Source organism: Nomascus leucogenys, chromosome 7b, assembly GCF_006542625.1.
Source record: "Nomascus leucogenys isolate Asia chromosome 7b, Asia_NLE_v1, whole genome shotgun sequence".
NCBI classification, from domain to species: domain Eukaryota; kingdom Metazoa; phylum Chordata; class Mammalia; order Primates; family Hylobatidae; genus Nomascus; species Nomascus leucogenys.
In genome coordinates this window covers 90,714,824-90,729,645 of record NC_044387.1, presented here as the reverse complement: position 1 = coordinate 90,729,645, position 14,822 = coordinate 90,714,824, and the positions used below count along the sequence as shown (strand labels likewise).

The 14,822-nt window shown below is 39.9% G+C and overlaps 1 long non-coding RNA gene across 1 annotated transcript in view; it reads right to left on the bottom strand.

Annotated features, from left to right (window-relative positions):
* Positions 1 to 14,822, bottom strand: part of LOC115835911 — a 93,983-nt gene that overhangs the window by 60,284 nt on the left and 18,877 nt on the right. The window contains exon 3 of the long non-coding RNA XR_004030868.1: positions 8,556 to 8,705. This is a non-coding gene — a long non-coding RNA (uncharacterized LOC115835911). The remainder of the gene's footprint in view (positions 1 to 8,555; positions 8,706 to 14,822) is intronic.

Sequence of the window (14,822 nt, the reverse complement as noted above, 5' to 3'; positions counted from 1 at the left end):
TGGCTCACACCTGTAATCCCAGCACTTTGGGAGGCCGAGGCAGGCAGATCACAAGATCAGGAGATCGAGACCATCCTGGCTAACACGGTGAAATCCTGTCTCTACTAAAAATATAAAAAAAAAAAAAAAATTAGCCAGGCGTGGTGGCGGGTACCTGTAGTCCCAGCTACTCAGGATGCTGAGGTGGGAGAATGGTGTGAACCCAGGATGTGGAGCTTGCAGTGAGCTAAGATCTCACCACTGCACTCCAGCCTGGGTGACAGAGTGAGATTCTGTCTCAAAATTAATTAATTATATTTTAAAAAATCAAGCATATTATCTAGCCACAAAGGGATAAAACTAGAAATCAATAATGAGAAATGTTGTAAACTCTACAAACACATGGAATTTTAAAATATGCTCCTGAATAACAAGTGAGTCAATGAAGAGATTAAGAAGAAAATTGAAAATATTCTTAAAACAAATGGTAATGGAAACACAGCATGCCAAAACCTGTGGCATACAGTGAGAGCAGTAGTAAGAGGGAATTTTAAAGCTCTAAGCACCTATATCAAAAAAGAAGAAAAATTTCAAATAAATAACCTAATGATTTATCCTAAAGAACTAGAAAAGCAAGAGAAAACCAAGCCCCAAATTACTTATAGAAAAGAAATAATAAAGATTAGAGCAAAGATAAACGAAACTGAAATGAAAAGAACAACACAAAAGATCAATGAAAGAAAAAGCTGGCTCTGTGAAAAGATAAACAAAATTGACAAAATTCTAGCCAGACTCAGAAAAAAAAAACGGAAGACCCAAATAAATAAAATTAGAGATGGAAAAGGAGGCATTACAATCAATACCACAGAAATTTAAAGAATCATTAGTGGTTACTATGAGCAACAATAATATGCCAATAAATTGGAAAATCTGGAAGAAATAGATTAATTCCTAGATACATACAACCTACCAAGATTGAACAATAAAGAAATCCAAAACCTGAACAGATCAATAATGAATAACAAAAGCAAAGCCATAATAAAAAGTCTCCCAGCCAAGAAAAGCCCAGGACCTGAAGGTTTCATTGATGAATTCTACAAAACTTTTAAAAACCTAATACCAAATCTACTCAAATTATTCTGAAAAACAGAGAAGAGAATGCTTCCAAACTCATTCTATGAGACCTGTATTACCCTGATACAAAAAACAAAAACACATCAAAAAAGAAAACTACAGACCAATATCACTGATGGATATAAATGCAAAAATCCTCAACAAAATACTAGCAAACTGAATTCAAGAACACATTAAAAGATCACTCATCATTGTAAAACCCAAAACTATAAAAAGTCTGGAAGGCCAGGCACGGTGGCTCATGCCTGTAATCCCAGCAACTTTGGGAGGCCGACGCAGGGGGTTCATGAGGTCAGGAGATGGAGACCATTCTGGCTAACATGGTGAAACCTCGTCTCTACTAAAAATACAAAAAAATTAGCCAGGCATGGTGGCAGGCACCTGTAGTCCCAGCTACTTGGGAGGCTGAGGCAGGAGAATGACGTGAACTGAGAGGCAGAGCTTGCAGTGAGTCGAGATCGTGCCACTGCACTCCAGCCTGGGCAACAGAGCGAGACTCCGTCTCAAAAAAAAAAAAAAGCTCTGGAAGACAACCTAGGCAATACCATTCTGAACATAGGCATGGGCAAAGATTTCATGATGAAGATGCCAAAAGCAATCACAACCAAACTAAAAACTGACAAATGGTATGTAATTAAACTTATGGGCTTCTGCACAGCGAAGGAAACTACCAACAGAGTAAACAGACAACCTACAGATGGAAGAAAATATTTGCAAACTATGCATCTGACAAAGCTCTAATACCCCGTATCTATAAATAACTTAAATTTACAAGAAAAGAAATGAAACAACCCACTAAAAGGTGAGCAAAGGACACAAACAGGCACTTTTCAAAAAAGAACACATACATGTAGCCAACAAGTATATGAATAAAAGTTCAATATCACTGATTATTAGAGAAATGAAAGTCAAAACCACATGAGATACTATCTCACACAAGTAAGAATGGCTGTTATTAAAAAGTCAAAAAATAACAGGTTCTGGCCAGCTTGTGGAGAAATATATGCCACTTACACTGTTGGTAGGAGTGTAAATTGATTCAACCATTGTGGAAAGTAATATGGTGATTCCTCAAAGAGCTAAAAACAGAACTACAATTTGATCCAGCAATCCCATTATTGGGTATATACCCAAAGGACTATGAATCATTCTACCGTAAAGACACATGCACACAAATGTTCACTGCAGCACTATTCACAAGAGCAAAGACATGGAATCAACCTAGATGTCCATCAATGACAGACTGGATAAAGAAAATGTGGTATGTATACACAATGGAACACTATGCAGCTACAAAAAAGAATGAGATCATGTCTTTTGCAAGAACGTGGATGAAGCTGGAGGCCATTATCCTTAGTAAACTAGTGCAGGAACAGAAAACCAAATACCACATGTTCTTACTTATAGGTGGGAGCCAAATGACGAGAACGCATGGACACATAGAGGGGAACAACAGATACTGCAGCCTACTTGAGAGAAGAGGGTGGGAGGAGGGAGAAGATCAGAAAAAATAACTAATGAGTACTAGGCCTAATATGTGGGTGATGAAATAATCTTTACAACAAACCCGCATGACATGAGTTTACCTACCTAACAAACCTGCACATGTACTCCTGAACTTAAAACAATGATAATGTTAATAATAGCCATTCTGACTGACGTAAGGTAGTATCTCATTGTGGTATAATTTGCATCTCTCTGATTAGTGATGTTGAGCATTTTCTCATGTTTATTGCTCACTTGTATATCTTCTTTTGTGAAATGTCTATTTATGTCCTTTGCCCACTTTTTTTTTTTTTTTTGAGACAGGTCTCGTCTCTGTCACTCAGGCTGGAGTGCAGTGGCACAATCTCAACTCACTGCAACCTGCACCTCCCAGGCTCAAGAGATCTTTCCACCTCAGCCTCCAAAGTATCTGGGACCACAGGTGCCCATCACACACCTGGCTAATTTTTTTATTTTTAGTAGAGACAGGGTTTCACCATGCTACTCAGGCTGGTCTTGAATTCCTGGGCTTGAGCAGTCTGCCCACTTTGGCCACTTGGCCTCGCAAAGTGCTGGGATTACAAGCATGAGAGCTGCCACATCCAGCCTCTTTGTCTATTTTTTAATGGGGTTATTTGAATTTTTCTTGTTGAGTTTGAGTTCCTTGAAGATTTTGAATATTAGTCATTCGTCAGATGCATAATTTGCAAATATTTTCTCCCCTTCTATAGGCTATATGTTTACTCTGTTGATTATTTCTTTTGTTGTGCAGAAGCTTTTAATTAAGTCTCATTTGTCTATTTTTGTTTCAGTAGCATTTGCTTTTGAGGTCTTAGTCATAAATTCTTTTCTTAAGCCAATGTCCAGAAGAGTTTTTCCTAGGTTATCTTCTAGGATTTTTAGTTTCAGGCCTTATGTTTAGATTTTTAATGCATCTTGAGTTAATTTTTGTATACTATAAGAAAGTACCATTTTTCTGCATATAGCTAGCCAGTCTTCCTAACAAACATTATTTATTGAATATGATATCCTTTCCCCCATTGTTGATTTTTGTCAACTTGGTCTAAGACCAGTTTGTTTTAGGTATGTGGCTTTACTTCTTTGTTCTGTATTCTTTCCATTGATCTATATGTTTATTAATATTTTCATGCTGGTGCCATGCTGTTTTAGTTACCATAGTCTTGTACTGTAATTTGAAGTAATGTGATACCTCCAGGCTTGTTCTTTTTGCTTAGGATTGCTTTGGCTATGTGGGCTCTCTTTTTTTTTTTCTTTGCTCTATATGAACTTTAAGATTGTTTTTTCTAATTCTGTGAAAAATGAACTTGGTAATTTTATAGGAACTGCATTGAAGCTGTAGACTGGTTGGGGTAGTATGATCATTTTTAATAATATTGATTTTTCCATCCATGAACGTCGGTTTTTTTCCCTTAATTTCTGTCACTGACAATTTTTTTTCATCAGTGTTTTATAGTTCTCCTTGTAGAGATCTTTCAACTCCTTGGTTAAATGTATTTCTATGCATTTTTCTGGCTACTATAAATGGGATTGAGTTTTTAATTTGGTTCTCAGCATCAATGTTATTGGTGTATAGAAATGTAACTGATGTTTATGCATTGATTTTGTATCCTGAAACTTTGCTGAAGTCATTTATCAGGTCTAGGAGTATTTTGGAAAAGTGTTTAGGGTTTTCTTGGTAAAACAGTTACATCATTAGCAAACAGAGATGATTTGACTTCCTCTTTTCCAATCTGGGTGCTCGCTATTTCTTTCTCCTGCCTGATTGCTCTGGTTAGGACTTCCAGTACTGTGTCAAATAGGAATGGTAAGAGTCAGCATCATTGTCTTGCTCCAGTCCTTAGGGGGAACACTTTCAATTTTTCCTCATTCAGCATGATACTGTCTGTGGGTTTGTCATAGATAGCTCTTATTATTTTGAGGTATGTTCCTTTGGTGCCTAGTTTGATAGGGGGTTTTAATTATGAAGGGATATTGAATTTTATTTAATGCTTTGTCTACATCTGTTGAGATGATCATATGGTTTCTGTTTTTAATTCTGTTTATGTGGTGAATCACGTTTATTAATTTGTGTATGTTGAACCATCCTTGCATCCCTAGAATAAAATGCACTTCATTGTGATATATTATCTTTTTTATGTGCCATTGGATTTTGTTTGGTAGTATTTCATTGAGGATGTTTTCATCTATGATCATCAGGAATATAGGCCTGTAGATTTCTTCTTTTCTTGTGCGCTTGCCTGATTTTGTTATCAGCGTGATATTGGTTTCATACAACGCATTAGGGAGAAATCCCTCCTTCTTGACTTTTTGGAATAGTTTCAGTAACATAGGTACCAGCTTTTCTTTGTACATCTGGTAGAATTTGGCTGTGAATCCATCTGGGATCCTGGGCTTTTGTTGTTGTTGTTGTTGTTGGAAGATTTTTTTTATTACTAATTCAGTTTAATTACTCTCTATTGGTCTGCTCAAAATTTCCATTTCTTCCTGGTTTAATCTTGGAAGATTGTATGTTTCCAAGAATTTATCCATTTCTTCTAGTTTTTCTAGTTTGTTTGTATAGATATGCTTGAAGTAGTCTCTGATAATCTTTTGTACTTCTGTGTATCAATTATATGTCACCTTTATCATTTCTGACTGTGCTTATTTGAGTCTTCTCTCTTTTGTTTCTTTGTGCTTTTAGGGGGCCAAGGCTCCATATAAATTCCTTAGTTACAGAGATCCTATAGTAGTTTTTTCAAATGCTTGTTGTTTTTAGGTTATGGTAGCGGTAGCCTGTGTGTGTGGTCAGGTTCACTATCTCCTACAGACATGGAGAGGTGGAGGTCTCAGGAGACTCATCTTCTTCCCCAGTGCTGTGTACTTCTGTCAGCAGAAATTATATTGGGTTGTGCAGTTCACTCTACAGGCCAGCAGGTGGTGATTGTGGGTAAGAGCCAGCCGAGAGCTGTACAATGATATCAAGGAAAGCTGTGATGGGACATGCAGTTCATCACCCAGCCTAGAGGTGGAACTTGCAGGGAAAAGGCAATTGTGATGGCAGTGGAATTTATGTATGGCCTTTTTTAATCGGGGAAGTTCTGTGGGGTCCCAGGTGACGGGCAGGACATAGAGCTCCCAGGTGTCCTGCCCCATGCTCTGCGGCCAAGGCTACTGTAAGGGGCAAACCTGGGTAGGACTGGGTTGGGCAAGCCCATGACCAAGTTCTCCAAGGTGGATGCAAGCACCAACCTTGGCAATGGCTAGAACCAGCTCTCAGGCCACTGGGACAACCCTCCAGGTAGAGGCAGGGGCAAAGGTGCCTCTCCTGTGCCACAGAGTCCACTCAGAGGAAGAGGGGCTGGTCAGGGTTTTCAGCCCAGCAGGTGGCCATGACGCCTGCCCAGCTCCCACATTCCTGACCTGGAGGGTATTTTTCCAGGATCCAGCCCTAGCAGCTGGCCAGACGGGTAGGCTATTTCCACATTTTCACACCCAAATCACCAAGCCACTCCAGGTATTCCAGACCACAAGACATCCTGAGGCAAAAACCATGACTCTCTAGCCACACCCTTCCTGGTCCAATCATGCAGAGGCAGAGGTACCAGCTCCCATACCACACGAACCTGTGCCACACTCTGTGTTCTGACAGTGGGAGCTTCTCCCTGACTTGAAATCAGACCACATATTTCATCCTCAAGCCCCTGGTTGGTGTGCTCAAGTCCTGGGGAACTGGGACTAGGCCAGCTGACTTGTCCTCTGGCCCCTCTGGCTCAAGCACTGGCTGAAATAGGGAGGGGTGAACTGCTCCCAGACCACCAACAAAACACTGAGTTCAGGAAGGGGGGGTAGCAATGGCAGCTACACTGTGGGCCATCCTGTATGAGAACAGCCAGGCAGGCAGTCTTAGGAGGGAACAGCAGACATGGGGCATGTGACTTGGATGCATTTCAGTCTCATGGCAATGGAAGTAGAGCTTGTCTTTAGGGCACATGAGCATGCCCGGGCCCCATTCACTCCCCAGTATGGCAGAGAGCAGCAGTAGCAGCTGCTTGGGGTCAGACACAGAGCAGGGGTGGGTGCCCAGAGTCACATTTTGTTGCAGCTGCCCAGCACACTGAAGCATTTTGTGCCCATGAAAGTTCAAGCAGGATCTCTTTGGTTTCTAGGGAGCTCCCCCAGCCAGAAAGACCTTTACGGGTCTTGGAACTCTCTTGTATCTAGGATCTCTGAGGGCAGGAACACAGTGCCCCAGGGTTCCTTCATTCACCCATTCCTTGTATCCAGAGGGCCAGTCCTTGCCTGGCAGGCAACCCCACTTCTTCCCTCTTCAATCACAGTGTCTTCCATTGCCTCTGTATTGAGTTTTAGTATTTTCTCTCAAAAGATCTTTTCCAAATATGGTTTATTCGATGTTTTAGTCTGTTTTCATGCTGCTGATAAAGACATACCTGAGACTGGGAAGAAATGGAGGTTTAATGGACTTACAGTTCCACATGGCTAGGGAGGCCTCACAATCATGGCAGAAGGCAAGGAGGAGTAAGTCACGTCTTACATGGATGGCAACAGGCGAAGAGAGAGCTTGTGCAGGGGAACTCCTCTTTTTAAAACCGTAAGATCTCGTGTGACTTATTCACTCCCGTGAGAACAGTGGTAAAGACCTGCCCCTCATGATTCAATTACCTCTCACTGGGTCCCTCCCCCAACACATGGGAATTCAAGATGAGATTTAGGTGAGGACACAGCCAAACTATATCACTTGATATTTTGGTTTCTGTGCATGGAAAAGGCACAACCCAGCTGCATCTAGTCTGTCACCTTAAACCAGATCACATAATTTTTTATTGTGTATATGTACAATGTACCATACCATGGTTTTGAGTACCAAGTTAAAAATACATGGTCCTTACCTTCCAGGAGCTCATAGCTTAGTGAGAAAAATAGATAACAGATAAATAACATTATATTTATTTTATACCTTACCTTACCATACCATACCTTATCATACCACATAAGAAATATCATCTTAGTTTTATGGGTATAAACTATAGTATTAGTATACACATATACAAAATATGTGTATGAACCTTACTGCTATATCAACAGGGTATATAGTGGTAGGACATTGGTAAGATATTGGATATTGAGGCAGGCATCAAATCTGCCTGGGGAGATAAGGGAAGTCACTCAGAGGAAGGGGTTGCCAAAAGATTGAATATGATATCACTAGCTGAACAAAGCAGGTAGACATATTTCATTAAAAAGGAATCATGTCACTATAGACACAAACTGTGTGTAACAGACTGAGGTAGATAGTGGACTGGAGGAGAAAGATGTGGATGTATGCAGAATGCCAGCAAAGGGGCTATTAACAGAGTTCAAGCATGAAGGTTATAGGATTTTGCATAAGTTATAGGAGCTACATTGTAGCAATGAATGAGAAATGTATTGTGAAGAAAGGATTAACAAATTATATTTGGAGGAAGGAAAGAATTGAAGCAACAAAAAAAGTGAAAATAACAGATTTCAAGCCTGAAAGTTGAGGGGAAACATCTTTGATCTAGAGTCTAGAAAGTAGGTAAGCTTTCTTGACAAAGTTTATTTTGAAATGGGTTTAATGTACATGGCTGGAGGGAAGTGGCTTGAAAATAAAAAGTGGTTAAGTTGTTCTTTTGCATACAAACTGGCAAAAATTAGGTGGGTGGAATCTGTAGTTCAGAGGAGTTAAATAGGTTGTCAGCCACGAGAATATAAAATCAGGTTCAGCTGGATATGGTGTCAGGAGCCTATAGTCCCAGCTGCTTGAGAGGCTGAGGCAGGAGGGTCACTTGAGACCAGGAGTTCCAGGTCATAGTGTGCCGATCACACCTGTGAATAGCCACTGCTCTCCAGCCTGGGCAATGTAACAAGATCCCACATCTAAAAAAAAAAAATCAAGTCCATCTCATGCTTTCACTTACAGAATCTCAATAGTAAGTCATTCTCGTGAATCCACACAGGTTCTTCTATGCTATCAAGGGTCCTCCAGTTTGTGAAGCTAAGGCTGGCAGGTGGGGGCCATATCATTTCCATCCTTGGCGAGTCTCAAGATTACTCTTCTCTGCTATCAGCTATGGGCATAGAGGAGGAAGACTTTTTAAATTTTCTCTGTTTCTATCATCTTCCCTGCTCTGGCAACTGCTGTCTAACCATAGTTCAATATCAGTATCATCCACAGACATTGCAGGATATTCATTATATACTCTTAGGGTAAATCCCAAATACATTTTCATACTCCTCAGCTGGCTTGGCAGATGTAAAAAGTCATTAATTTTTCCCTTCATACTCATGCATATTATTTTTTTTTTTCTTTGAGATGGAGTTTCATTCTTGTTGCCCAGGCTGGAGTGCAATGGTGCAATCTCGGCTCACTGCAACCTCTGCTTCCTGGGCTCAGCAATTCTCCTGCTTCAGCCTCCCAAGTAGCTGGAATTACAGGCACGTGCCACCATGGCTGGCTAATTTTTTGTATTTTTAGTAGAGAGGGGGTTTCATGTTGGTCAGGCTGGTCTTGAACTCCTGACCTCAGGTGATCCACCCGCCTCAGCCTCCCAAAGTGCTGGGATTACAGGCATGAGCCACCATGCCTCACGTATTGTATTATTTCATTTTAATGCAAACCCAGGCCCTGAGAGTAACCTTTTCTTTTTGTTCTATTATGCTCCATCTTCAGCCTAGCTGTTGCTGATATTATATTCTTTTTTGAACCACAGATAATTCTTTGGCTTCTGGATGTAATTTTTGTCTCTAAAGTTTTTCCCCTCCCTCTTCCAACAGCTAAGCTGATTATCAAACTCCTGTCTTCTAGAAATGCTCTTTCCTCCATTATATTTTGTCTTTATCCTGGTTCCTGTTCAAGACTGTCAGTTTTACTCCCTGAAATCTAGACCTATACATTTGGTCTTTCTCTGACCACGAGTTTCCTTGCCCTTGGTCCACAGGGCCTCCTAAAGACTGTACACTTCCCTCACTTTGGGGCCAGAATATCAAGGATTCCTCTCATGTAAGAATATATAAGAAGCTGGAAACAGAAATTGCCACCAGAAAAAGAATCAGGAGACAAATGGAAAGAGTAGGAGGTAGACTTGCTCTTTACGGAATGTAATTTGTTCTTTTTGTGTGTGCCATGTGCACAAATAAGCCAGTAAAATTATTTAAATCTAAAAATTCATATAGAATCTTAATAGCTCGTTCTGCTATCCTCTGCCATTTTCTTCCCATAATTTATAAAAGTTATTATTAAAAATAACTTTCTTATCTACAGCTCTAATTCCCAAACTTCATCATGGGAACAAAAACTGAAATTGATTGATCCCATACAATGTTTTAGACACTTTGTCATCTCGTTAATCCTAATAGACATAGAAAATTCAGGCTGGGTGTGGTGGCTCACGCCTATAATCCCAGCACTTTGAGAGGCCGAGGCAGGTGGATCACCTGAAATCAGGAGTTTGAGACCAACCTGGCTAACATGGCAAAACTCCGTCTCCACTAAAAATAAAAAATTAGCTGGGTATGGTGGCATGCGCCTGTAATCCCTGCTACTCGGGAGACTGAGATGGGAGAATCACTTGAACCCAGGAGGCAGAGGCTACAGTGAGCCGAGATCGTGCCACTGCGCTCCAGCCTCTGCGACAGAGCGAGACTCTGTCTAAAAAGAATAAAAAGAAATAGAAAATTCACAATCTTTGAAGGCAAGCATTATTACTTATACTTTAGAGTCAAGGGATCAAGGCTAAGACAGGTTTAGTCACTCCTCCAAGGACACACAGATAACAAGCATTGGAGATGGGACTGAAACGCAGTCTTCCATGGCTTCTAAACTGCTGTTTTGCTTTGCATTTCTCCACTCATAATGACATATATAGTGTCAAGCTTCACTTAACATAAGTACATTTTCAGTACTTTCCAGAAGTTTTTATACTCTTGAACATTAGCAATTCTTATCTTCCTCAGATGGTTTATTTTTTTATCAAGTACTAAATGTTCATTTTTTTTATATATATACTTTAGGTTTTAGGGTACATGTGCACAATGTGCAGGTTTGTTACATATGTATCCATGTGCCATGTTGGTTTCCTGCACCCATTAACTCGTCATTTAGCATTAGGTATATCTCCTAATGCTGTCCCTCCCCCCTCCCCACACCCGACAGCAGTCCCTGGAGTGTGATGTTCCCCTTCCTGTGTCCATGAGATCTCATCGTTCAATTCCCACCTATGAGTGAGAACATGTGGTGTTTGGCTTTTTGTCCTTGCGATAGTTTACAGAGCATGATGGTTTCCAGTTTCATCCATGTCCCTACAAAGGGCATGAACTCATCATTTTTTATGGCTGCATAGTATTCCATTGTGTATATGTGCCACATTTTCTTAATCCAGTCTATCCTTGTTGGACATTTGGGTTGGTTCCAAGTCTTTGCTATTGTGAATAGTGCTGCTATAAACATACGTGTGCATGTGTCTTTATAGCAGCATGACTTATAGTCCTTTGGGTATATACCCAGTAATGGGATGGCTGGGTCAAATGATATTTCTAGTTCTAGATCCCTGAGGAATCGCCACACTGACTTCCACAATGGTTGAACTGGTTTACAGTCCCACCAACAGTGTAAAAGTGTTCCTATTTCTCCACATCCTCTCCAGCACCTGTTGTTTCCTGACTTTTTAATGATGGCCATTCTAACTGGTGTGAGATGATATCTCATTGTGGTTTTGATTTGCATTTCTCTGATAGTCAGTGATGATGAGCATTTTTTCATGTGTTTTTTGGCTGCATAAATGTCTTCTTTTGAGAAGTGTCTGTTCATGTCCTTCGCCCATTTTTTGATGGGGTTGTTTGTTTTTTTCTTGTAAATTTGTTTGAGTTCATTGTAGATTCTGGATATTAGCCCTTTGTCAGATGAGTAGGTTGCAAAAATTTTCTGCCATTTTGTAGGTTGTCTGTTCACTCTGATGGTAGTTTCTTTTGCTGTGCAGAAGCTCTTTAGTTTCATTAGATCCTATTTGTCAATTTTGGCTTTTGTTGCCATTGCTTTTGGTGTTTTAGACATGAAGTCCTTGCCCATGCCTATGTCCTGAATGGTATTGCCTAGGTTTTCTTCTAGGGTTTTTATGGTTTCAGGTCTAACATGTAAGTCTTTAATCCATCTTGAATTAATTTTTGTATAAGGTGTAAGGAAGGGATCCAGTTTCAGCTTTCTACATATGGCTAGCCAGTTTTCCCAGCACCATTTATTAAATAGGGAATCCTTTCCCCATTTCTTGTTTTTGTTAGGTTTGTCAAAGATCAGATAGTTGTAGATATCTGGCATTATTTCTGAGGGCTCTGTTCTGTTCCATTAATCTATGTCTCTGTTGTGGTACCAGTAGCATGCTGTTTTGGTTACTGTAGCCTTGTAGTATAGCTTGAAGTCAGGTAGTGTGATGCCTCCAGCTTTGTTCTTTTGGCTCAGGATTGATTTGGCAATGCAGGCTCTTTTTTGGTTCCATATGAACTTTAAAGTAGTTTTTTCCAATTCTGTGAAGAAAGTCATTGGTAGCTTGATGGGGATGGCATTGAATCTATAAATTAACTTGGGCAGTATGGCCATTTTCACGATATTGATTCTTCCAACCCATGAGCATGGAATGTTCTTCCATTTGTTTGTATCCTCTTTTATTTCATTGAGCAGTGGTTTATAGTTCTCCTTGAAGAGGTCCTTCACATCCCTTGTAAGTTGGATTCCTAGGTATTTTATTCTCTTTGAAGCAATTGTGAATGGAAGTTCACTCATGATTTGGCTCTCTGTTTGTGATTGGTGTACAAGAATGCTTGTGATTTTTGTACATTGATTTTGTATCCTGAGACTTTGCTGAAGTTGCTAATCAGCTTAAGGAGATTTGGGGCTGAGACAATGGGGTTTTCTAGATATACAATCATGTCATCTGCAAACAGGGACAATTTGACTTCCTCTTTTCCTAATTGACTACCCTTTATTTCCTTCTCCTGCCTGATTGCCCTGGCCAGAACTTCCAGCACTATGTTGAATAGGAGTAGTGAGAGAGGGCATCCCTGTCTTGTCTTGTGCCAGTTTTCAAAGGGAATGCTTCCAGTTTTTGCCCATTCAGTATGATATTGGCTGTGGGTTTGTCATAGATAGCTCTTATTATTTTGAGATACATCCCATCAATACCTAATTTATTGAGAGTTTTTAGCATGAAGCGTTGTTGAATTTTGTGAAAGGCCTTTTCTGCATCTATTGAGATACTCATGTGGTTTTTATCTTTGGTTCTGTTTATATGCTGGATTACATTTATTGATTTGCGTATGTTGAACCAGCCTTGCATCCCAGGGATGAAGCCCACTTGATCATGGTGTATAAGCTTTTGATGTGCTGCTGGATTCAGTTTGCCAGTATTTTATTGAGGATTTTTGCATCAATGTTCATCAAGGATATTCGTCTGAAATTCTCTTTTTTGGTTGTGTCTCTGCCAGGCTTTGGTATCAGGACGATGCTGGCCTCATAAAATGTTTTAGGGAGGATTCCCTCTTTTTCTATCGATTGGAATAGTTTCAGAAGGAATGGTATCAGTTCCTCCTTGTACCTCTGGTAGAATTTGGCTGTGAATCCATCAGGTCCTGGACTCTTTTTGGTTGGTAAGCTATTGATTATTGCCACAATTTCAGAGCCCATTATTGGTCTATTCAGAGATTCAACTTCTTCCTGGTTTAGTCTTGGGAGGGTGTATTTGTCGAGGAATTTATCCGTTTCTTCTAGATTTTCCAGTTTATTTGCACAGAGGTGTTTGTAGTATTCTCTGATGGTAGACTGTATTTCTGTGGGATTTGTGGTGATATCCCTTTTTTCATTTTTTATTGCATCTATTTGATTCTTCTCTCTTTTCTTCATTAGGCTTGCTAGCAGTCTATCAATTTTGTTGATCTTTTCAAAAAACCAGCTCCTGGATTCATTAATTTTTTGAAGGGTTTTTTGTGTCTCTATTTCCTTCAGTTCTGTTCTGATCTTAGTTAATTCTAGCCTTCTGCTAGCTTTTGAATGTGTTTGCTCTTGCTTTTCTAGCTCTTTTAATTGTGATGTTAGGGTGTCACTTTTAGATATTTCCTACTTTCTCTTGTGGGCATTTAGCGCTATAAATTTCCCTCTACACACTGCTTTGAATGTGTCCCAGAGATTCTGGTATGTTGTGTCTTTGTTCTCATTGGTTTCAAAGAACATCTTTATTTCTGCCTTCATTTCATTATGTACCCAATAGTCATTCAGGAGCAGGTTGTTCAGTTTCCATGTAGTTGAGTGGTTTTGAGTGAGTTTCTTAATCCTGAGTTCCAGTTTGATTGCACTGTGGTATGAGAGACAGTTTGTTATAATTTCTGTTCCTTTCCAATTGCTGAGGAGTGCTTTACTTCCAATTATGTGGTCAATTTTGGAATAAGTGTGATGTGGTGCTGAGAAGAATGTATATTCTGTTGATTTGGGATGGAGAGTTCTGTAGATGTCTATTAGGTCCACTTGGTGCAGAGCTGAGTTCAAGACCTGGATATCCTTGTTAACTTTCTGTCTCATTGATCTGTCTAGTATTGACAGTGGGGTGTTAAAATCTCCCATTATTATTGTGTGGGAGTTTAAGTCCCTTTGTAGGTCACTCAGGACTTGCTTTATGAATCTGGGTGCTCCTGTGTTGGGTGCATATATATTTAGGATAGTTAGCTCTTCTTGTTGAATTGATCCCTTTACCATTATATAATGGCCTTCTTTGTCTCTTTTGATCTTTACTGGTTTAAGGTCTATTTTATCAGAGACTAGGATTGCAACCCCTGCCTTTTTTTGTTTTCCATTTGCTTGATAGATCTTCCTCCATCCCTTTATTTTGAGTCTATGTGTGTCTCTGCACGTGAGATGGGTCTCCTGAATACAGCACACTGATGGGTGTTGACTCCTTATCCAATTTGCCAGTCTGCATCTTTTAATTGGAGAATTTAGCCCATTTACATTTAAAGTTAATATTGTTATGTGTGAATTTGATCCTGTCATTATGATGTTAGTTGGTTATTTTGCTCATTAGTTGATGCAGTTTCTTCCTAGCCTCGATGTTCTTTACAATTTGGCATGTTTTTGCAGTGGCTGGTACCGGTTGTTCCTTTCCATGTTTAGTGCTTCCTTCAGGACCTCTTTTAGGGCAGGCCTGGTG